The following is a 23,156-nucleotide window of genomic DNA, read 5'->3' on the forward strand; positions in this document are numbered from 1 at the left end:
GTAGCACATGTTAAAGATTTAAGGTTTTATTCTAAGTGCACTAAAAAAAACTAAAATAAAGCATTACAGGTGAGGCATGTGCAAGAAAAATCAAGATACAGAATGCCAGAAGGCCTTGGTCCTACATCAAAAGCTTGGTAAGGTACACATAGATTTCAAGTTAACATATTTAAGGTGCATATGTGTTAGGTTTTTCATGATTCCCTGCTTTAATCAACTTTTTAAATTAACCCATCATCTTCCAGACATCATCACTCTCTCCTCCCTTTCCCTTGGTATGTCCATTCTAGTAGGACAGTAAAATAGTCAAATAAAATGAAGAATAAAGGCACATCATAAAGACGAATTGGGAAATCAGCCTCTGAATAACTGAGCTGACTAGTTCTTTACAGGTTAGGATGAAATGGGAACCGGGATCTATGCAGAAGATACATACATTCTGAACTATTTAAATGTTTATAATGTGCATTATTTTTAAATCAAAACAGACTATATTTAACAAAAAGACTATAATTATATTACTCACTAGAAAACAATTTTAAATCATGTAACTGCTTAGCAAAATATCACCAGAATCTTTCAAAAATTCTTTCCACTTCATTTTTCATCAAAATGAAAAAGTGAGGACTAGCTATTACTTTGTGAGATTAACAATCCTTGTAGGGCACCTGGGTGGCTCAGTCAGTTGAGCAGCCAACTCTTGATTTTGGCTCAGGTCATGATCTCAGGATGGTGGGATGAAGCCCCCAAGTCAGGGTCCATGCTGAGCAGATTCTGCTTGAGATTCTCTCCCCCTCCCTCTGCGCCCCTCCCCTGCTTACTCTCTCTAAATAAATAAATAAATAAAATCTTCAAAAAAAAAAATCCCTGCATTTTCACCTTCTACCTGAAACTCAAGTATGCTGAGAATTTCCTTGGAAATTTCTACTTACAATATTCTATTTGATAAACATCTTCCATTGTTCATTGAAACATCTTTCACCTCTACCAAGTGAGTTTGAACATTAGTGTCCAAAAAGAGCTATTAGTCAACATTTAACTCTAATTTTTTTTAAATTTTAAACCAAATTTTAAAGTAAATGTACATAATGATCCATCCACAAAAATCTGTCCCAGCTAAATACCCAAAAAAATGTGAAAATACAATTACAAAGGCACACATATTAGCATTGTTTTCAACTGGGGTGCAGGGTAAACGGGAGGAGGCAATCTAAATATCTAACAAAAGGAAACAATTCAGTAAGTTCCATGGTATTATGCTGCCACAAAATTGTCACAGAAAGATATTTAAAATATACTGTCTATGATAAGCTTTTTTTTAATGTGTGTGTTCATCAAACAATATACGGGTTGAAGTAGAAATTCACTTTTCACCTTATCCTTCTTTTAAATGTATTACAATACACTACCCAGGATTTTAAAATAAAAGTAGAAAATGTCAAGAAATAACTATTTGAAGATACAATTTTACATTTCTTGAAATAGAAAAAATGATTTTAAGTAAAACCTAAAAGAAATAAAATTTAAAATTACCTTCCAAAGTACCTTACTTCTGTCATTCTCAAAGCAAGGTGCATACAATTTTCTCCATTTCAAGTGGAATATTTACTTATTGAATAGTCCCTAACTGGTAGACTCTGAAGTTAGACTTAAAAGGATTATAATGCATCTCCAGATCTCTCCACATTTCACAGACCCTAGCAACAAACACAGAAGGATGGCAGAGAGCACTAACAGATCCCTCCTCTCTCTAAAATCACATTTCAATGGAGTCTATGAGCCCTAAGAGGTCCTCTAATTTTGGACATAGGTGTATTTGACTGATGGAATCTAAGTATGTATCCATGCCCTAGATGAAAAGGGGATTGGGAATAAAGCACCTAACATTTTTAGCTTTTAGTAAAAAGGTGGCTCTGACTCATAAATTGGGGGAATATGTCAAATACAAGAAAGGGGTTCAAATGCTAAAAAGAGAAAAATGACAAATGTTCACTATTCATAACAATGGTGGCATTCAGGCAACCACATCACCCTAAACAACAATTATCAAGACTATATGGTAGAGGAGCCTAGCTAGCTCAGTGAGCAGAAGGTGCGACTCTCGGGCGCCTGGGTGGCTCAGTTGGTTAAGCGACTGCCTTCGGCTCAGGTCATGATCCTGGAGTCCTGGGATCAAGTCCCGCATCGGGCTCCCTGCTCAGCAGGGAGTCTGCTTCTCCGTCTGACCCTCTTCCCTCTCGTGCTATCTCTCATTCTCTCTCAAATAAAAATAAATAAAATCTTTAAAAAAAAGATAAATAAAAAAAAAGAAGGTGCGACTCTTGATCTTGGGGTCATGAGTTCAAGCCCCATGTTGGGCATGCAGTCTACTTAAAAACAGAAAAAAAAACATATGATATCTAGACTCAAAAATATTATACCACAAATAACTTGTTGGTTATAAGGTAAAAAACAAACTTTATAACAGAACGATTAGATTTTGTCACCACTTTATCCAGTGATTAATCTCAACATCACTAAAACCAGGACAATCAGACATATGCCTCCAGATATAATGCATTATGATCTACAAAGCAGCAACTATAAATACTGATGCCCAAAATGTTTTTTGTTTTTTTTTAATTTTTTATTGTTATGTTAATCACCATATATTACATAATTTGTTTTGGTGTACTGTTCCATGATTCATTGTTTGTTCATAACACCCAGTGCTCCATGCAGAACGTGCCCTCCTCAATACCCATCACCAGGCTAACCCATCCCCCCACCCTCCTCCCCTCCAGAAACCTCAGTTTGTTTTTCCAAAATGTTTTAATTTAAGCAAACCTTTACATCTAGCTTTTAGGGGCACCTGGGTGGCTCAGTGAGTTAAGCGACTGCCTTGGGCTCAGGTCATGATCTCAGGGTCCTGGGATAGAGCCCCGCATCGGGCTCCCTGTGGGTGGGAAGCCTGCTTCTCCCTTTCCCACTCCCCCTGCTTGTGTTCCCTCTCTCGCTGTCTCTCTGTCAAATAAATAAATAAAATCTTTTAAAAATAAGTAAATAAATAAATCTAGCTTTTAGCTTACAAGAAATACAAAAAACAGAAAACAATGAAATAAGCCAGACAAATTCAAAATGTGGACCATTTTACAGGACAACAGTCTAGATGTCCAGACAGTCATGTGAAGAAAAAGGAACAAGTGGGGAGATGTGTTACTAAATGCAACTGCATAGTCCTTGATTATCACTTCAGGTACAAGTAGCAAAATTTTGATATGGGCTAGGTTTTTTACAATACTAAGAAATTGTTAGGTATGAGAATGTGAGAATGTGTTATGGTTATGTAAGAAAATGTTCTTATTTTTTAAAGATGCATTTAAATATTTACGGATAGAGGCGCCTGGGTGGCCCTGTCCGTGAAGTGTCCGACTCTTGATTTCAGCTCAGGTCATGATCTCAGGGTTGTGAGATCAAGCCCCGTGTCAGGCTCCACGCTGGGCATGGAGCCTGCTTAAGATTCTCTCCCTCTGCCCCTCGCCCCTTAAAATAAATAAATAAATATTTAGGGATAAAATAAATTTCTGTAATTTGCTGTGCTATATCAAAAAAAGACATGAAGATAACAAACATAAAAACTGTTAAATGTAGATGGTTATGTGGATACTAAGTAAACTATTTACTTTCTTATAAATTTGAAATTTTCCATAATGAAAAGTTAAAAACATATCTATATGAAACTGATTTAAAGAGAACTGAGGGGTGCCTGGGTGTCTCACTTGGTTAAGAGTCTGCCTTTGGCTCAGGTCATGATCCTGGAGTCCCAGGATGGAGCCCTGCATCAGGCTCCCCACTCAGCAGGGAGTATGCTTCTCTGACCCTCCCCCCTCTCACGTGCTCTCTCTCTCTCACTCTCTCTCCCAAATAAATAAAATCTTTAAAAAAAAATTTAAAGAGAATAATTGATTGTACAATAGAACAAAGATTCCCAAAATGAATGCCCACAATTAAAAGACATTAAAATGAGTAACAAAAGGAATACAAAAATACACAAAACTATAATTATACCTTCAACAAATATTTGAGTGCATACTATGTACTAAGTACTGTAAACATGGAGGTGAACAAAAGAGACATGGTCCTGTCTAATGGGGTTTACAATCTAATAGAGGAAAGATGTAATAAACAGAAATACAAATAAACAGAAGAAAATATATATAAATGTGTAATTTTTTTTTTTTGAAACAAATTCCTCTTCCATCTCTAAAAGGGAGTTCCTCAGAATTCTGTTCTGGGCCTCTTCTCTTCTACTTAATCTCAATTAGCACTTTTCAAACCCAAACATCTCTCAAGTTTTATAACCATATGTCAAATTGCCTACAGACATCTACAATATTTACTTCATAGATATCAAACCTTGAACTCATATTTTCTTTCCCCAAAACTGTGTTCCTCCTTTAATCCCTCTTGATAAAGAGATCTCTCACCCCTAAATCTAACATGTCACAAAGTCCTATTGATTTTACCTCACAAGAACTTCTTAAATCTGTTTATTCCTCTCCAACTTCACTACTTCCAACCAATTCCCTTACCTGGATTACTGTAATAGTTTTCTAAACTGCCTTCCTGATTCCAGCCTTACTCGTCTCCAAACTCATTCTACCTAAGGTAAACAGGCAACATCCAATATTATCATATTTTTGTTAAATAAGATTTTTAAATTACTCTTGCCAAATATTGAAGCATATTTCCTTCAAGCATCACTCAAAAGCTAATCCTAAAATAAAACTAGCCCATAAGAGTAATTCTCCCAGCTAAATAATCCTGGTTTTAAAAAAAAGTTACCTGAATTAAAAACAATACTTAGAAATATTTGGGAAGCACAGGGTCCCAACATTTCTCCATAATATTCAACTATCACCAAAATATGTTACACTTGGGTTGTCAAATAAAACACAGGACACCCAATTTAAATTTCAGATAAACAATAGTTTTTAGTATAAATATGTCCCAAACATCATGTATAATTTTACTTCCTAGATCTGGCAACCCTAGTTATACTAACAAAATTATCACAGCAAGCAAAACCTGACTTTAATTTTAATTTTTTCAATATAGAGGTTACTTAAATTTAGGGAAAAAAATTCTATAATCCCACCATGCTAACACAATTAGCATTTTAGTGCATTCCTCTTTTTCTTATATACTTTAAATGTTATATTCACCCTTCCTTAAATGTATAGGCATTTCATTATGCTAACACATACACCTGCTTTTCTATCTTTTCCCTTTTTCTCTGTAGTTATTTCTTTAGAATACTCTCAGTAATGAAATTATTAAATTGAAGGTTTATTAAAAGGTTGTGAGCAGTCTAACAATTCTAGATACATATTGGCAAATTACAAACTACTAGCAATATTTGATATGCCCACTTTACTAAAATCTAACCAGCCTTATGTTATTAGTATTTTCAAAAAAAAACTGAAATAGGTATAAAATAGTATTTCATTTTGCTTTAATAAGCCTTTCTTTGGTTACTGATAAGATCTAACATTCTTCTACCAATTGCTTATATCTCCTCTGCTATCAACTATCTGATCATTTCCTTTACCTATTTCAAAAAATAGTTTTGTTCTTTATAATAAAGCTTTCCCAAGCGAAGAATGAAAGTGCCAAATGTCTAAAGTTCTAGTCACATGAACCAAATGAAAAACTATAGTTTATTTCTTCAATCCTCATCATCTTCCAGAAATTACTACATTTTTATATACTCTCATTTTATATACATATATTATCTCAAGTTTCATTTAAATTCTCATGATTAAAAATAATTAAGAAGTTGAGTTGACTCAAGTCTCCTGATTTAAATACCATTTCTGTTCAACCTAGTACTTGGATAAGAAACTTATCTTAATTAATTTGATCATGGACACAGAAATCATGTTGCAGATCCACTCTCTTTAATAATCCAGATACACCAAGAAACCTGATTTTGCAATCAGAGTTTACTCTCCAACGCTGTCAGTAGTTCTTGCAAATATAAATACGCACTACTGGTTTCAACAGAAGACAGAGTAAGAAAGTAATTAAGTAAGTCAGCACAAATTCATCAATGCCATTAGAACAGACCTCAAAGCTCACAACAAGCTAACAGCAGGCCTTTAAATGGCAGGGATTTTTGAGGTAACCTAATTTAATCTCTTTCCTCTCCAGACCCCACCCACTTTGCAAAGGAAAAAATCAAGGCAAAATGAAGTGAAATAACTTTCAAGAAAGTCTTAAAGCTAGTTAAGAGCAAGAATATCTGCTTCATTCTGCAATCAACCAAATTTTGAGTGCTTTATTCAAAGCTCTAGATACCAAAAGTGAAAAAACGGGCACCGGGGTGGCTCAGACGGTTGAGTGGCCAATTCTTAATTTCAGCTCAGGTCCTGATCTCAGGGTTATGAGACCAAGCTCTGCATTGAGCTCTGGGCTCAGTGGGGAGTCTGCTTCGGGATTCTCTCCCTCTGCCCCTTCCCCTCTAAAATAAATAAATAATTTTTTTTTAAGTGAAAAAACAGTGAAGTCCTTGCTCTCAAAAAGCTTACATGCTACTAGGGGATGGGAAGAAAAGAGTAAATAAGGAAGGAAAGAGGGAGGGAAAGAAGGAAACTTCTATGACAGGGATAAGTATTTTGAATTCAACTACACAGGGCAACGTGGGAGAACAAGACTAGAACAGGGTACCACTTCAGGTTGGGTTGTTTGGGAAAGGCTTGGAAAAAATGAAAAAAGCTGAGATCTGATTGATCTCATTTCATTTTTAAATGAAAATTACTTTCATTTTACAGATACATAAACCCAGAAGTAAAACAAGAAGACAGGAACAGGAAAACAGAAGGAGAGAACATTCTGATTAGAGATGCTCTTATATTCAAGTATTCGTAAAGGGGTAAAGGGTAAGGGAAGGGGGTTGACAATGTTTTTTTTAATAAAAACATGTACCATTTAAGTATAAAAGATATTACAAAAAGATTTAATAATAAATATGGACAAACATGATTTTTCCCAAGTGATAGATATATCAAGATAAAATACTATCATAGAAAATATCTAAATCATGATGATTTAAATTCACTTAGATATTTCAATGATCACATTTGAAGATAACAAAGTAAACACACTTCCATTTCCAACTTTTCTATTAATTTTTGACACCAGCATATACAACAGCCTAGGACTTTTTTCCAGCAAAACTATGTATCTTAAATGATACTAGGGATATTGGGCTCAGAGAGTAAGATGTTTGTTTCAGCCAATAATTCTGCTCTTTTTAAAAATCAGTTACTGGGGCACGTGGATGGCTCATTTGGTTAAACGTCTGCCTCCGGCTCAGGTCACGATCCCAGTGTCCTGGGATGGAGCCCCACTGATGAGCTCCCTGCTCAGTGAGGAGTCTGCTTCACCTTCTCCCTCTGCCACTCTCACTGCTCATTCTCTCTGTCACTCTCTCTCTCTCTCAAATAAATACAATCTTTAAAAAATAAAATAAAATAAAAATGAGTTATTTTTAATACATGTATATATTACTTTCCCACTACAGTCAAGTTCCTGAAAGAAATGGTTTATGCCTCCTACTTCTATACATTCCCCCATAGCACAGCACCATGTGAACAGTAGAGATATAGAGGGGGGAAAAAAATACATCATTTCTCATTTCTAGAATGTCTTAACACATTATCACAAAGGAACAATTCAACAGTCCATAAGCCTTGAATAAATTGGACTCAGCTCAATGAAAAATAACTCTCTAACCAAGTAAGTAGTATCCTAAGCATTTTAGTAACTAAGAATAAAAATAAAACAAAAAAAAAAAAACACTCAGCTGGTTTATGAGGTTTTAAGCCAGAATATAAATGTTATGCCACATCTGATCAATCTGGTTCCACCCATAAATCTTCATATAAAGCCACAGGCCCTCCCCATCCATGTCTCCTGTTTGAGGTCAAGAGCACTGGCGTAAAATTTCTGCCATCATTCCCCAGGTAATCCAATTCTCCCTCCCCCTATTAAAAAAAAATTTTTTTTAAATTATCTCTATGCCCAACATAGGCTCAAACTCATGACCATGATATCAAGAGTTGCATGCTCTACCAATTAAGCCAGCCAAGCACCCCTCCTTCCCTCTCCCTATTTTTTGGTCTGCTGCTGTCAATTAAAGTTACTAAAGGGGCGCCTGGGTGGCTCAGTCGGTTAAGCATCTGCTTTTGGCTCAGGTCATGATCCCAGGGTCCTGGGATCAAGCCCCAGGTTGGGCTCCTTGCTCAACAGGGAGTCTGCTTCTCCCTCACCCTCCATCCCTCCCCCTCCTCCTGCTCATGGTCACTCGCTCTTACTTGGTCTCACTCCATCACACTCTCTCTCTCTCAAATAAATGAATAAAATCTTTTAAAAAAAAATAAAGTTACTAAAAGCAAGGAATACTGAGGATTCTGGTTTGGTTAATAGGGCCAAGAATACCTACCTGTATAGAGCACCTTCTATACACCAAGCACCTATCTTATTTCTTAAATTTCATGAGGTCATGAGCTATTATTACTTTCATTTTACAGATACATAAACCCAGAAGTAAAGTTACTTATCCAAGGTCACACAGGTAATAAGTCTGTCAGATTCAGGATTCTTTACTCCCCAAGAAATAGATCAATAACAATCCCATCATAAAAAGGTCAAGATGATGGCCATACGAAGCATAACCACCAACATTAAGTGAACAAGGTCAGAAAGCAGCAAGGCCTAGAAAAGAAATTCTACAATCTTTTCCACTTACTTTAAACCCACTGCCATCATAACAATTACAAGTTTGACAAGGGCGAGGAAAAGTTTTTCTGGTTGGTAATCCAATTTGGAAACTAAATAATTTGCTGCCATCTAGCTCAAAGATTGTATTTTTATGTAGTAGTTATTTTTCATTTTAAGAGATTTTCATTAATAAGATTAATGATAGATCCAATTCGGCTCTAACGTAGTTTACAAATTCACTTAAAAAGTATTACTGAAAATCCTACTAAGTGCCCAATACAAGAAGAAAGGAGAAAGGAGACAATATTTATGAGAATTTAACTATGTGCCAGGAACATAGCTATGCTTCCTCTACATTCCTTACCTTATTCAAGACAAGAACCCTAGAGGCACCTGAGTGACTCAGTTGGTTAAATGACTGACTCTTGATTTCAGCTCAGGTCATGTCAGGATCGTGAGATCAAGCCCTGTGTGGGGCTCTGCACTCAGTGTGGCATCTGCTTATCCCCTCTCCCTCTGCTCCTCACTCCAGTTGTGCTCTATCTCCAAAATAAAAATAAAATCTTAAAAAAAAAAAAAAAACCTATGCAGTAAATACTATTATCCCTATTTTACAGATAGACTTCCCCAATGACACAGAGAGCCAAGATCCAAAGCTAAGGTAGACGAATTTCAGAGCCCTAAACAAAACAGTTTTTGCTCTTTAAAAGCCTATACTGTAGTCTAACGCAGAAACAGGTAATTTAAAATACAATCTTTTAGTATCACAACAGGGAGGAAAACACAATGCTCTGAAAGCACATATGAGAGAGTCTACAGTTTCAGTGAAGGCTTTCAAGATGATGATGTCTATGCTAAGACCACAACTATGAGCCATCCAGAACAGAAAGGCAATCTAGTCCACACTCTTTAAAAATACCTGGTACCCAAATGGTCAAGGACCCTAACTCTGATACATTATATGAGCAAATAATTTCTAACCAATGTTACATAGCAAATACCTTGCTGAACTATGTCTAGTATTTTGTAAAATCTGCAGGTCTATGTGTGTCATATATAAGAAGAAAATTAAATCTATGGTTATTCAAAGCCCTTTGGAAATCAATCATTCTGGATAAGCAATTTGATAACTGAAATAAGAGTTTACCCTCTGGTTTTCATTCTACAGTTGGTCTTTGAACAATGCAGGGGTTAGGGGCACCGACCCCCTTGCAGTCGAAAATTCACATATAACTTTTGACTCCCCAAAAATTTACCTATGAATGACTGATTGTTAAAAAAAACAAACAAACAATAATACTACTAAGGAAGAAACAATTGGCGATTTTAAATAAAAGCTGTTAAAATGAAAAAAAAAAAAAAAAAACAGCCAGATGTTGACTGGAAGCCAACGATTGTTATGTTGCTGGTAACAAACAATCAAATAACATATATTTGATATGTTATATGCATTATATACTGTATTCTTACAATAAAGCTAAAGAAAATGTTATTAAAATCATAAGGAAGAGAAAATACATTACAGTGCCATATTGTATTTATCCAAAAAAAAAAAAAATCCACGGATAAGTGGACCTATGCAGCTCAAAACCACACTGTTCAACACTCTGTTGTATTCCATATAAAAAACTTTCTAAGATAAATACTTTAATGCCCTCATAAATGTACTACACAGACCATATACTTAACCCTTTCTTGGTAAGAGAGAATCTGACAAATTTTCATTATTATTCTATACTATTAGAAATATATTTGATACCTTAAAGCTAATTAAGTTATGTAAGGCTGTTTTCTTTATGCCATCTATGGTTTTTAGATTTGGGTTTTTTTATAGTTTTTCCTATTCTTCACTGCTATCATCTCAGCAATCTCACTATCCTGTTATCAGTATGTATGTATATGACAGCATCTCACCTCTTCTAAATTATTCCTCCTAATCTGCTACCTTAGGAACCACAAGCACCATATTTAAAATAAGTTATCAGTGAGAGCCAAAAAGCTTTATTTATAAAAAACTACTTATAGGGCGCCTGGGTGGCTCAGTTGGTTAAGCAACTGCCTTCGGCTCAGGTCATGATCCTGGAGTCCCGGGATCGAGTCCCACGTCGGGCTCCTTGCTCAGCAGGGAGTCTGTTTCTCTCTCTGACCCTCTTCCCTCTCGTGCTCTCTATCTCTCATTCTCTCTCTCTCTCTCAAATAAATAAATAAAATCTATAAAAAAAAATAAAAGTCAGCTAAACCTTTAAAAAAAAAACTTATAAAAATGACATCTACTTTGGGGATTTTACAATGATTCAGAAAGATGAGGAGCTGCCTACACTGGGTCTCTGAAGGTAAAGAGTTACAATTTCAGATTTTCATACCTCTAGTTAAAATGTCTCTCCTGCCTTCTTTCACCTCAACTCAGATATTTCAGGCAGCCTTACCTGAAACCCCAGACCAGGTTACATAACTCTCTGAAGCTTTCCTATACGACACATTCTATCCTTCCCCATCTTTGCTAAACTCCACTGTACATATGTTTCTCCAGTATGATTACCAGTCCTTAACAGTCTCTTACCTGTGCTTCTCGAGCACAGAACCTATACTCTGCCTTATAAATAAACGCTTCTTGAATAAAACAATGACAGAGAATGAAACTGAATTTACGGCCATAAAGCCATAACACTCCATACAATTAAAAACGACCTTTCATACCCATAATGATATTAACTTTCTTCTGCAAATATACACTCAGGACATCTAAATTTAAGGGAAAGTCATATGAAAATTATTAAGTACAAGCATGTGACAACATACTATTAAACCTTTTTTACCCACCACCCCATGAAAAACATCTTTTTATGTTGGGGGGAGAAAAGCAAAAATACATAACTGTATTTTTCCCAGGCAACTATATATTTCTGTTCAACCTAAGTGCAAAGAATTGACATTTAAAGAATAGTATTTGTTGATGATCCAAGAAAAATAAAAATTATCTTGGCTGTATCCAGCTACTTCAAGGTGTTAGAAGAAAAGTCACCCATTACCGGACTCATATATTCCTGATGTCGCAAGGGTCTTAGAAGTTACCTCATGTTATACTAATACTCCTCCTCGTTGCAGAAAGAATTCACTTTGCTAGAGATCATCCAATCCACTAGTTATTCAATGCACCCCTACATTTCTTCTTTCCTCTTTCACTCACTGACCCTCTGGACCCACACAAAATAGGTCTTCCACTATGCAAATAGTAGTCTTTGTTCAACTTATTTTAGTAACTACAAAGTAATATAGGTGCTTATCTATTTCCAAGATTTCTTTGGCTCCTCAAAAATTATCCAGTAAAATGAAAACACCAGGAACATTTACAGGTGTTCTTCTGTAAACCTTAGTTTTCTTAAGTCTCATAACCACCCTATGAAATAGGCAAGATAAGTATCATCACCCCATTTAAAGAATCATCAATAGAGAGTAGTAGTTGAGAGTCACTATGAAGCTGATTTAGGAGCAAAGGAGACCTGCCTCTTATGAGTTGGATGATTCTGAGCCATTTCCTCCTCCACAAACTGGGAATGATAGTATAATAGCTCCTACCCCATATAGTTATTGTCAAGATTAAGGAGACAATGTGCAGTATCTCATATAACTAATCCACTAAACAATTAATGTTAGTTCATTATTATTATGCAAAAAAGAAATCACTTTTTTGGTAAATCACTTTTCCTCTCTGAATTTCACAGCAGCACTGGATCAAGAATTAAGGTCCTGTGTTCTACCTACCTTGTCTTCCACAAAACCAGAAAGTGTTTTTAGTTATTTGCAGCTTAATGACTATTTTTGTCCATCCCCATCCCCCAGCCCAACCACAGTTTTTTAAATCTACTATTACCCTCTTCCAAATAAAATCCTCCAAAGTACAAAAATTGCTAAAGCCCTCTATTTTAAAAAGTAAATTCTCCTCAGTGGACTATAATAAAGTTCCACTATGATTAGCATGCAAACAATGAAATTTATATGTAAAATGGGAAGTACCACATTAACTGCTAAACTGGTTTCTCTAACCTATTACTAAATTAACTTTTAAAAACTTTATCTGATATCTTCAAATGGTAGAGACTGCTATTTTACTGTTTGTGAAAACAACTATAACAGGAGAAACCTCTTTCACCTATCAAAACTATTGACAATGCTGACAAGAAATATAAAATGCATTTCAGAATTAAAAAAAAAAACTTAGAGACCTAGACTCACTTGTGAAAAATTAAGTTACATAACTCATGCATAAAAATTTTATAGGTTCGCTTGTATAGGTAAACCAGTGGTCCTAGGATTTGAATAATAATAATATTCTAGAATATTAAGGGAAAAATGGAGGAAAGAAGACATTAACTGAATTACAATTCAGTACCAAACTTGATAGGCAGTAGTTCATCTTTCCACAAAGACTAGGAAAATGGCAAATGAAAACATTAGTCCAAACATGATCCTTAACAGTACAGCAAATATGAGACAAGATTTAAAATGAAAAAATACAAAAATAAATAAAAAATAATAATAAAATGAAAGAATACAGTTCATGAGGGAAGAGCTTTGCGGAAATAGTAAATGAATGAGATCTGATGGCCTCAGATGCTAAAGTAACAAAATTACTATAAAAACAACCTAAGAAACCATATTGTCTGCCAGTATATGTACAGGCTCCCTTCAGTGGTTGACTTTTCACTAAACTAAAATATAATCTATTCAAAATGTCATACCAAGATAAATTACTCCAGAGAGACTACTCAAGAAAATTCCGGATAACCACTGTAAGAACCATTTGCATTTGTACAATGCTCTTAGCAGAGAGCCTCAAAATGACGAATACATCTTGAAGTACAGAATAAATATTCTATATGGCTTATCAAAAATTAGTGTTCTGTCTCAAGCTTGCAACAGTGAAAAACCACAGGTTTCTATTCTTTCTAAAAATAGTATTTGTTATTTGCATCCCCTGTGGTGGAAGTCTGATTTTGAAGTCTGGCAATTTTGCTTACTGCTGATAATGAGGGCAGAATATGGGTGTATATGTGGGGTAGGGGAAAAGTTGAGAAATCCTTCACTAGTACATGAATATATCCTACACTTGCCCTTTTAAATGTGCTCCTTTCCTGGAAATTTCACACACAAAAAAAAATCCCTTTGGGGATTTGCATTACTTTCATATCTGTCACTATTTCACATGATAACCTTCAAAGAGTCTGACCGCTTGTTCTTAATCATTTGCCGGGGAGATTGTATTTTCACCACAAATGTCAACAACTAGTGTGGGTGGTGTGCATGTGTATACGTACATAATACTCATTTATGTATATGTGTATATCTGTAGAAAATACAAAAATTAAAGCATCAATATCACAGTTTGTACCACAAAAAATGATGGTAGAAAATTTGGAAGGATTTTAATAAGCTCTATTTGGGAAACCTAACACTTCTCACAAAAGACAAAACAGAAAACAAAACAAAAAACAAAAAACAAAAAAAACAACACCCTGTGCCGACATGATTAGCTACTCCATTCAAATGGTGTGAGGTATCTGAGGCATGCTGCATCTGAACCCTTATCACACTATTTGGGGCATGCTATCCTGTGGAGCAGTTCATATGAAACTGCCGAAACCTTCTAAAATGATAGGATGACATACTTTATACATCAGAAGCTTAAATAAATGAGGAACACAGTATGGCAACGACATAATTCGTTATTTACTTTAGAACAAAAGCTCATCCCAAAAATTCTCTGTCAACCACCCAAAAGTAGCCCAGCTTTTACCAACCAAGCAGTTATTTACTACAGCGACTTCATCACCAAGATTACCAAAATTTTCCACACGCTTCTAACAGTCTCTGTATGTGTTGTTACCTGGGCAACACTCTAAAAGGGCTTTTACCTTTACAGAACTGGGAGGTCAAAAAGAAGTAAAGCTTCTTCAAATTAACTGTGCACCATTTTAATTAGAAGCACTAAGTGTGAAATCATCAGAAAACAGAAAACCTTGAGAACTACCACCAATTTGATTAACAGACACACCTTACTGTCACTAATCTTCATTTCTAGCCACCCAATTCACCTGTGGAACAAGGGAAGCTCCATCTAGGACTTCAAAACATCCTCAGTCATACAGGCTGTCAAATACATAAGCGCTTAAATTCAAGGAACTTCTTTGAGTAGAAATATAATCTATCAATCCCTCACATCTGGCTGTGGTATGAAATACCCTGCCTTGCTGCCCTAAATTCTGAAAGCTAGGAGGCTCAGCCATGGATCTGTAAAGACTGCCTTTCTGCCAAACTAGATCTGCCTCCAAAAATTAAGATCCAGTCATTTAGAAATCACATTTTAGAAAGCACTTTGAAAATACTTTCAAAACTGCTTCCTCCTCTACTACAACCAATTTGATGCTGTCTATTTGGCAAACAAAAAATAATGGTATCTCCTTACAAAGAAAATATTTTCTCTTACTTCCCAACAGTTTTAGGATTGGTAAACTTGAGGTTGCTTCCTTAATACTAATAATTTTTCCCTTCAGCTTTTACACTTAGGATATTCAAGTACTCTCTGGGTCATACTCTAATCAAGAACATAGCATACAAAACTTCTTTAAGGTTAAAAAGTACTGGGGCGCCTGGGTGGCTCAGTCGTTAGGCGTCTGCCTTCAGCTCAGGTCATGATCCCAGGGTCCTGCTCCACGGGAAGCCTGTTTCTCCCTCTCCCTCTCCCCCTGCTTGTGTTCCCTCTCTCGCTGTGTCTCTCTCTGCCAAATAAATAAATAAAATCTTTAAAAAAAAATGTTAAGAAGTACTAGATGACGCCAGAGTCAAAAATGAAAGATAAACTGAAAAGCAGAAGGGAAAACTGGCATTCAAGGCTCTTCACCACCTAGTGCTAACTCTTTCTTGCTTAGCCCGTTCCCTCTATGCCTTTGATGACCCTGGCCCTAGGCTCAGAAAGGCCTTTCTTTACATACTATTTGTCCTATTTCCACATGTCCAAATCCCACCTATTCGTCAAAGCACGGTTTTAAATGTCACCTCTTCCCTTATCCTTACAACTAAAAGAAATTGCTCCCTCCTCTCTCTAAACTCTCAGAGTGCCTTATCTTTATTTCTTTACCACACTTACTTTCTGCCATATAGTATCTTTGTTTCCATATTTGATCCCCACGTAAACATAAAGGCCTTCGGGTCAAAATCCATGCCTTGTTCAACTCTATTCAAACTGCTTAATACAATGTCTGGCACATATTAAGCACCTCAACTGAGCTACATGTAAAGCTTTAGTTAGGAGAGAAGTCTACTAGAAACAACTCCAGATTATTAGGATTCTGGAGACCTGCCTTTGTTAATAACTAGCTATATCACCTTGAACTTCAACCTTTTAGAATGTTCATCTGCAAAGTGAAGAGGGTGGACCAAACCAGTTTTTAACTGTAGGCTGTTATCTATCATTAGCTGGCTATAAAAATCAATTTGGGGGTCAAAACCCAGCTTTTTTTTTTAATGAAATGAAGTGGAATAGAAATATCAATGTGTACTATAGGCAGTAGTGTGCTGAAATGTTCAACAATTGGCTATACAAAGGGAAGAAAAAAGCCCTAAACTATACCACTTGCTGATTTCCCTTGTGTAAATACTCTCACGCCATAGACAACTTCAAGTTATCAGCATGATGTCACTGAACATGGAGCTAGGTGGGAAGAGAAAGGCACACTGCTTCTGCAAGGCAGTATGGTGAGCCAGTTCCAGCAAGGTCCTGAAAAGAAAAGTATTGTTTTGCCAAACTTTTCTTTCAACTTTGCGGGCAGGCACATGAGTGTGGGAGGAGAGGGGATTGAATCAAGGTATAAAATGTGTTTCTTACTATAAGTCACAGTCAAAACAGTTTAATAAATGTTCAGCTAAACAATCTCCTAGTCTGTTTCATGTGTCCTACACAATGCAATAAATCTTATTCTTGGTTACATATGTAATTTCTTTACCACAATTTATTTCTCTTCAAAAATGAGCGTTACAGAGATGCCTATTAATATCACCAGAGGGCAACTTACAGGGAGTGGAAATTTGGCTTAGGAAGTATCAGAAAATGGCCAAAGTTCTCAGCCTTTGTTCAGTCCCACATACCTGAAGGACATAACACATCCTACTAGTAGCAGTGGCTTACTTAGCAAAGGGTTGGGGGGAGAAGGGGAGAGGAAGAGGAAATGTACAGCATGAAAAAAAATCCAAGTAACTGTGACATTTGTGCCCATGCCCCCACTCCACTGAGAACTCAGGTACAGAGAAAACCAGTGCTGTAAAAAAGTAAATTTCTATATCTGATGTTTCCCAGCCAATTTCTCCAGCACAAGCCTGCATCCCCAAACAAGATCTCCATTACTGAGAATTCCCTACTAGAATTAAGTTTCTGCCATGGACTAGAGACATGTACTTGTTGAATTTAGAATAAGCAAGGAAAAAAAAAACAGCATAGCCAACAGTTGTCAGACTTGATATTCTGGGAAAATCGGGCTTTTATTGGGGAAAAAAAAAACCTTTCTTACTTCTTATTTAAGCTTACTAAACTGGGTAAGGAGAGGGGAAGTTTCTTGAATATATTTTTGGCTGTTCTATGTCTATCACAACAACACAGTCTGTAACCAGATTTTTCATGAGTATTTATAAAAAATTGTGTTTTCTATTTTTAAAGCTATTTAGAAAACAAGACTCAGAACTTCAAACTAATAATCGTAGCCCAAATCTAACTCCAGATCAACTAAGCATATGCCTAGAAGTTTCCAATGAAAATCCCCAAAAATTACACCAAAAAGCACCAAAAGATGACAAAAAGGAGTCAGCATGAGCACAAACTTGCTATACTCAAACAATTTTGGCATCTTAGCTGCTGAATGAGTACAATATGGAAAATAAATGAAATATGAAAAGGTAAATGTTGAGATACAAGTTCTGCTAAATTCCATTAACTCTTCCTAATTAGGGGTCCACTGAGGTTCACATACTTATTTAGCCAATTTCAAATACTAACCATAAAGTGAAAATTATTTACCACTCTGAAAAGCCATGAGTCAAGTCAAGCAATGTCTTCTTCCATGTTCACAACATTAAACCTCTCCTCTAAATTGTGAGTAGGTTTTACCATAACTCAGACTCAAGTCTGTACTTTCTCTGCCTCTACTGTTAGTGGTGGCAAATGTCATAAGACTATCTCCATAAGAAGTTCCTGAGCTATCTTTGCAGTACCAGAGGCTTGTATAGCCTTGTGCTCCTGGTCATCCTCAGACGCAGTGGCTGAGCCATTTATACAAGGCAAGAGCTACCTACAAGTAGCAACTCATTAAAACTTGTGAGACAGAGAAAAAAAAAGCTCTGTGCCTGAGAATCCTATAGACTACAGTATCTATTTTCTAAACACCCTCTTTCAAGCCATAATCATCCCTACACCTCTTCAAGACAATGGTAGGATGGAATGCAGACCCAGTTCTACACCCTCAATGCAAGAAATTTTTGCTACTTAGCTACTACCCTCTTCAAAGTTCATCTCTTGAAGTTTGGCTATCTCCCACTCATATTTTTTTTGGCACAACAGAACTCCTTTTAACTACTCCATTAAGAACGGATAAAAGGACTTTTAGTTTTAATGCTGTATCATCTGAATTCAAATATACAGTAATTGAACAAGTTGAAATCTGGGTTACAGCAAAGGAAAAAATTTTAATTACAACTTCTTAGAAGTCACAAATTTTACACTGGTGAGTAAACATGAAAACTTTTGTAAGCCTTATAAAATTCTGTCAAAGAAAAACAGCACAATAAGTACTAGGGTGAAAAGAAAATTATCTGAATCATGAAACATTAGCAAAGGAACAAAAATTCTCAGAATACCAAAACTATAATATATAAAAGTTCCTATCAAATAACAGGCCAAAAACAAAAACAAAACTTCATACATGTATTGTTCACACCTTTTTATGCTGGGTGGTGTATTCACCATATGTCCCAATAGTACTGGGATCTACTACCTTGTTTCCAGCTTTCTAAAATAGAGTGTAGGCTATATAATATGTTCACATATAAGCACTGCCCAACTACATCCACTTCTCCCCAGATGACTTATTAATACATCATATCAGAGCACATTTTGAACTGATTTAATATAGACACCAGTCTCTCAAGAGTCTCAAGTAACTCACCACCTGATGAACATTTAAATACAAATGGATGAGGGGCGCCTGGGTGGCTAAGTCCTTAAGTGTCTGCCTTGGGCTCAGGTCATGGTCCCAGAGCCCTGGCATCGAGCCCCGCATCCGGCTCCCTGCTCCGCGGGAAGCCTGGTTCTCCCTCTCCCACTCCCCCTGCTTCTGTTCCCTCTCTCACTGTGTCTCTGTCAAATAATAAATAAATAAGATCTTTTAAAATAAATAAATACATACATACAAATGGATGAAATTTATCTGGTCTTTCTTCCTTGCAATTTCATTGTCAGTTTCCTATGGGACTCTACTGAGATAATGAATCATAGGCCAGTTTTCCAGCTCTAGCAGCTCTAGCAGCTTGTGGACCAATATTTTCCAAGAACAAAATCCACTTCCAATTTGACCACAAGCAAACTTCATTTTTCTATTTTCTGACATCATAGTACTGGATATTCTACAGAAGTCCTACAGAAGCTAAATATAAACACTATTATAAGAAAAGTCAGTTTTCATGAAATTGTGTTTTCAGAACTGCAACAAGCAACTACCTACCTCCCACCAAGTACAAGAAATTTTAAAGTATTAAAAATCCCTAAATCTTCCAGTACCAAAAATGCAGGCCTTGAAATCAGTTTCCAGTCAGCGCTGAAATCTCTCAAGCAAAAGTTCTCTTTACCATTAATTAGGGTAATGAGGTTAGCGTTTCTCCTCACTTGCAGGAAACCTTCAACTCTACAAGTGACCACCTACAGTTCGGTACATTTTCTAAGATAATCTTGAGAGGTACACGGAGAATACACAAGTACCTGGACACACTGCCCTGGGATCAGAAACAAACCCTGTCAGTCCAGTCCCCTAGCATCCAGCCACCTTCCGCTGGCCGGTGGCCCCTTTCCACATGCTGACGCACTGCCCAGCCCTGCACCGTTGGCGACCAGTGCAAAGTACTAGCCCAGGCTCAGAAACTTTGACTCAGTAATCAGGACACTGAGCACCCACACCTGGACAGAGGATTTTCGTGGCCAGGCGGTCAACTCCGAAGCGGGGCATTCCTTGCAGGTAGAGATCTGCCCAGGACGCAGCCCATCCCAAACTGCAAAACCACAAGCATCAACAGCAGGAGCGGAGCAAAGTGCCGGGAGGAGGCAGGGGGAGCGCGAGGGCGAGACGCGGTCACGAACAGAAGCCTGAGTGTGGGTAAAAAAAAAAAAAAAAAAAAAAAAAAAAAAAAAAAAAAAATACCCTAACCACACGCCCCCCGGACGCAGGGCTGCTGAGACTGCGAGCCCGGCAACAAGCAAGGCGCAGCGGCGGAGGCGGCGGCAATGTCAGGAGGGCACAGCTGGGAGCGAGCACCCAAGTCCCCACCCCGCCCCCAGGTGAGGGGCGCCCCGACTCCGCCCGCCCGCCCGGGCCAGGAAGAACGACCAGCAGGCAGAGCCGTGGGGTCCAGGAAGCGACCGACAGTCCCGAAACATCCGTGCCCTCCTCCCGGTGGTGCTCTCGCATCCAGTCCTCGGCCCGGCCCCGACATCGACCCTCCCCCGGCTCAGACCCGGCGCCAACACCCCCGGCCCGGCCCGCGGCTCCTAGGCGCCCGACCGCCCGAGGGTCCCTAGGAGGCCGCCCTCGCCTCACCTCCTCACGTCTCCGCAGACAGGGCCGGAACAACTCTGCCGGGCGCCGCGTCCCACCCGCCGCCCCGCGCTCTGCGGCCGGGCCCGTCCCGTTCACTCCGCGGCCGCCAGAGCCCTGGGAGGGCGGAGGGAGCAAGGCGGAGGGAGTGGAGAAAGGGGGGGGCAGAGAAGGACCGCCCGGCAGGAAGAGGCGAGGGAGGGGGCGGGCCGAGGAGGAGGCGGGTCGGGAGCGCGCGCGTCCGGGCCCCTCGGCGCGGCGTGCGCGCTCCTGAGGGCGGAGGCGCATTCTCTGCCCTCGGGGGCGGCGCGCACGCGCGTACATGTCCCCGCCTGGCAGTGGTGAGGATGGGGGGCCGGGGGCTGGCGGCGGGGCAGTGAAGCCCTGACAGAACTCGGGTTCTCAGAGTGGGGGCCCCGGGAAAAGGCGGGAGACGGTCGCCGTCCCTCAGAACCTTCCGGAGGGGTAACCGAGCCCGTGGGGCCAGCGAGTTCGGGCTTGCTGAGGGGCGTCCCCGAGCCCCGGGCGGGGTGGGCGGACGGGCCTGCCCAGCTGTTAGAGAGTTCTTAGATAATTCTAAGTTTGGGGAGATTGTGTTCCTGCTCATAAACTGGTTTACATATTTTCACTCTTAATGCCCAGCAATCCCCAAGGAAGTCATCTTAAAGAATACTAACTTTTCTCGCCACTTACTCTTATGTGCCTCTTTCAAGGTGTCGTATGCTTGTCAAGCGCTCCCTTGCTGGTTCGTTCTGTGGGACTCGGGAGATTGAAGAGTGAAAACACCTGCTATGTATTTATATTAGGAAAACTCAAATCATTCTGTCCTTTGGGATAGTAAATTTGGGAGTACAAATTAGTAGAGATAAAATAAACCAACTCTTTTTTCCTTTACAAGTACTGTATTACTGATCCTTGAACTATCGGTATCCTCCTTCGTAGATCTTGCAGCCAGAAATGACCTGTAAATTTTTCTAATTTCTATAGCACTTTGTTTCTATAGGTTTGAGGCACCGAATATATTGAACCCTATCTAGGTAAATCTGTGCAAAATTTTATCCCTCTAGAGAATCCTTGAGGACCTGCTTCATTCATTTTTATATCTTCCACAACACCTAGTATAGTGGTGACTCCTAGAAAGTACTCCATAAATGTAATTGTATGAATGAATGTAGTGCAGCAAGAGTTTAGTGTATGTCCAATGATTTAAGCTCTAGAATGAATTCTTTAGTTTAAAATTCTCCCTTCTCCACTTCAATTCCCCTGCACTCATTTCCTCAACTAGATCCAAAAACTACCCTGAGAAATACATTTGTCCAAAAGGCCCTCTCACTCTTTTTTTCTTTTTCCTGACTTAAATGATTAGAGATGCTAGGACATCAAGAGTGTTGAACGATCTTGCGTTTTCCCTATCTTCTGGGCTCCTTCCCTGAAGGTCCTCTAACCTCTGTATTCCAAGAGCCTACCTACCTCTGGGCCTGACTCAATAAATGCCAGAATTTTCATATTTAATAAAATTAGGGTTGGAATAACTGAAATCATCTGTATCTATTAATAGTACACCAATAAGTACCTATTCATAATAAGCTGACAAGTAAGTACTGAGTCTCTACTAAATAAAGTACTAGTAAAGTTACACTGGGCCTCATGAGGAAATCAGTAGATGAAAAAGACGTAAGTTTCTACCTTCTGGTATCTTCTAACTGGAGAGAAGCTTTTTGACAAAAAGGGCAAACTCTGTCCCCTGGCCACATGTTATACCTCTAATCACCAGGGGTCATTGTGTAAAACTGAACTGTCCTTTACAATAGAACTTAGATAAGAGATGTCACAAGAGAACCTAGATAAGAGAGGACTGAGTCACAAGAGAACCTAGATAAGAGACAGTGAAGGTGATTCCATACAAACTTATCCTCATCCTCAGGAAAACAATTCTAAGTACATGCTGAAGAGTTAATAATAACAAAGCATTGTTCATATAATGCATGCTGCTCACTTCTCTTCCCACAATGACTTCCTTTGCAATAAGCATATGCTAGCAGCCCTAATCCTTCAAAGGACTAAAAGCTCTCACTTTGGAGGAGGGTATAAAATATTCTAGCATGGCTCATAACATGACAGAAACTGGTGGCCTAGGTTCAGATCTAACCCACAAACATGTTTTGTTTGGCCTGTGTGGTGCTTAAACAAATTAGCCAAAGTTAAAAATTAAAACCAGAAGATCTCACATGCATCCTGGCTTATCTTTAAAAAGCAAAAGGGAGCACCTGGCTGGCTCAGTCGGTTAAGTGTCTGCCTTCATCTGAGGTCATGATCCCAGGGTCCTGAAATGGAGCCCCACGATGTCAGGCTCTCTGCTTAGCTCCCTGCTCTTTAAAAAGTGAAAGATTTGGTAATAGTGGACCTCCATTTTCTCATGGTGACAATCGGCCGCCTACAGGACATTCATTCTCTCCTTTCTCAAAGTTTCTGTATTCCCTATTTTGCCTTACCCTGTATCCCTTGTGTGGGTCTGCAACTCCCAATTTAAAATTTCATAATACCAAA

The 23,156-nt window shown here is 38.3% G+C and overlaps 1 protein-coding gene across 4 annotated transcripts in view; it reads right to left on the minus strand.

Annotated features, from left to right (window-relative positions):
• The window catches only part of RABGAP1L (RAB GTPase activating protein 1 like), a 758,983-nt gene extending 738,216 nt beyond the window's left edge, over positions 1 to 20,767 (minus strand). For 2 of the 4 annotated variants that reach the window (XM_027611226.2, XM_027611228.2), the window contains exon 1: positions 20,613 to 20,766. The gene's annotated coding sequence lies outside the window, so the exon portion shown is untranslated. Of the gene's footprint in view, positions 1 to 19,975; positions 20,162 to 20,612 lie in introns of all 4 variants that reach the window. The other 2 variants (XM_027611227.2, XM_035722282.1) reach the window with 2 other exon arrangements.
• Between the last annotated feature and the right edge of the window lie 2,389 nt (positions 20,768 to 23,156).

Source organism: Zalophus californianus, chromosome 10 (genome assembly GCF_009762305.2).
Source record: "Zalophus californianus isolate mZalCal1 chromosome 10, mZalCal1.pri.v2, whole genome shotgun sequence".
NCBI lineage: Eukaryota > Metazoa > Chordata > Mammalia > Carnivora > Otariidae > Zalophus > Zalophus californianus.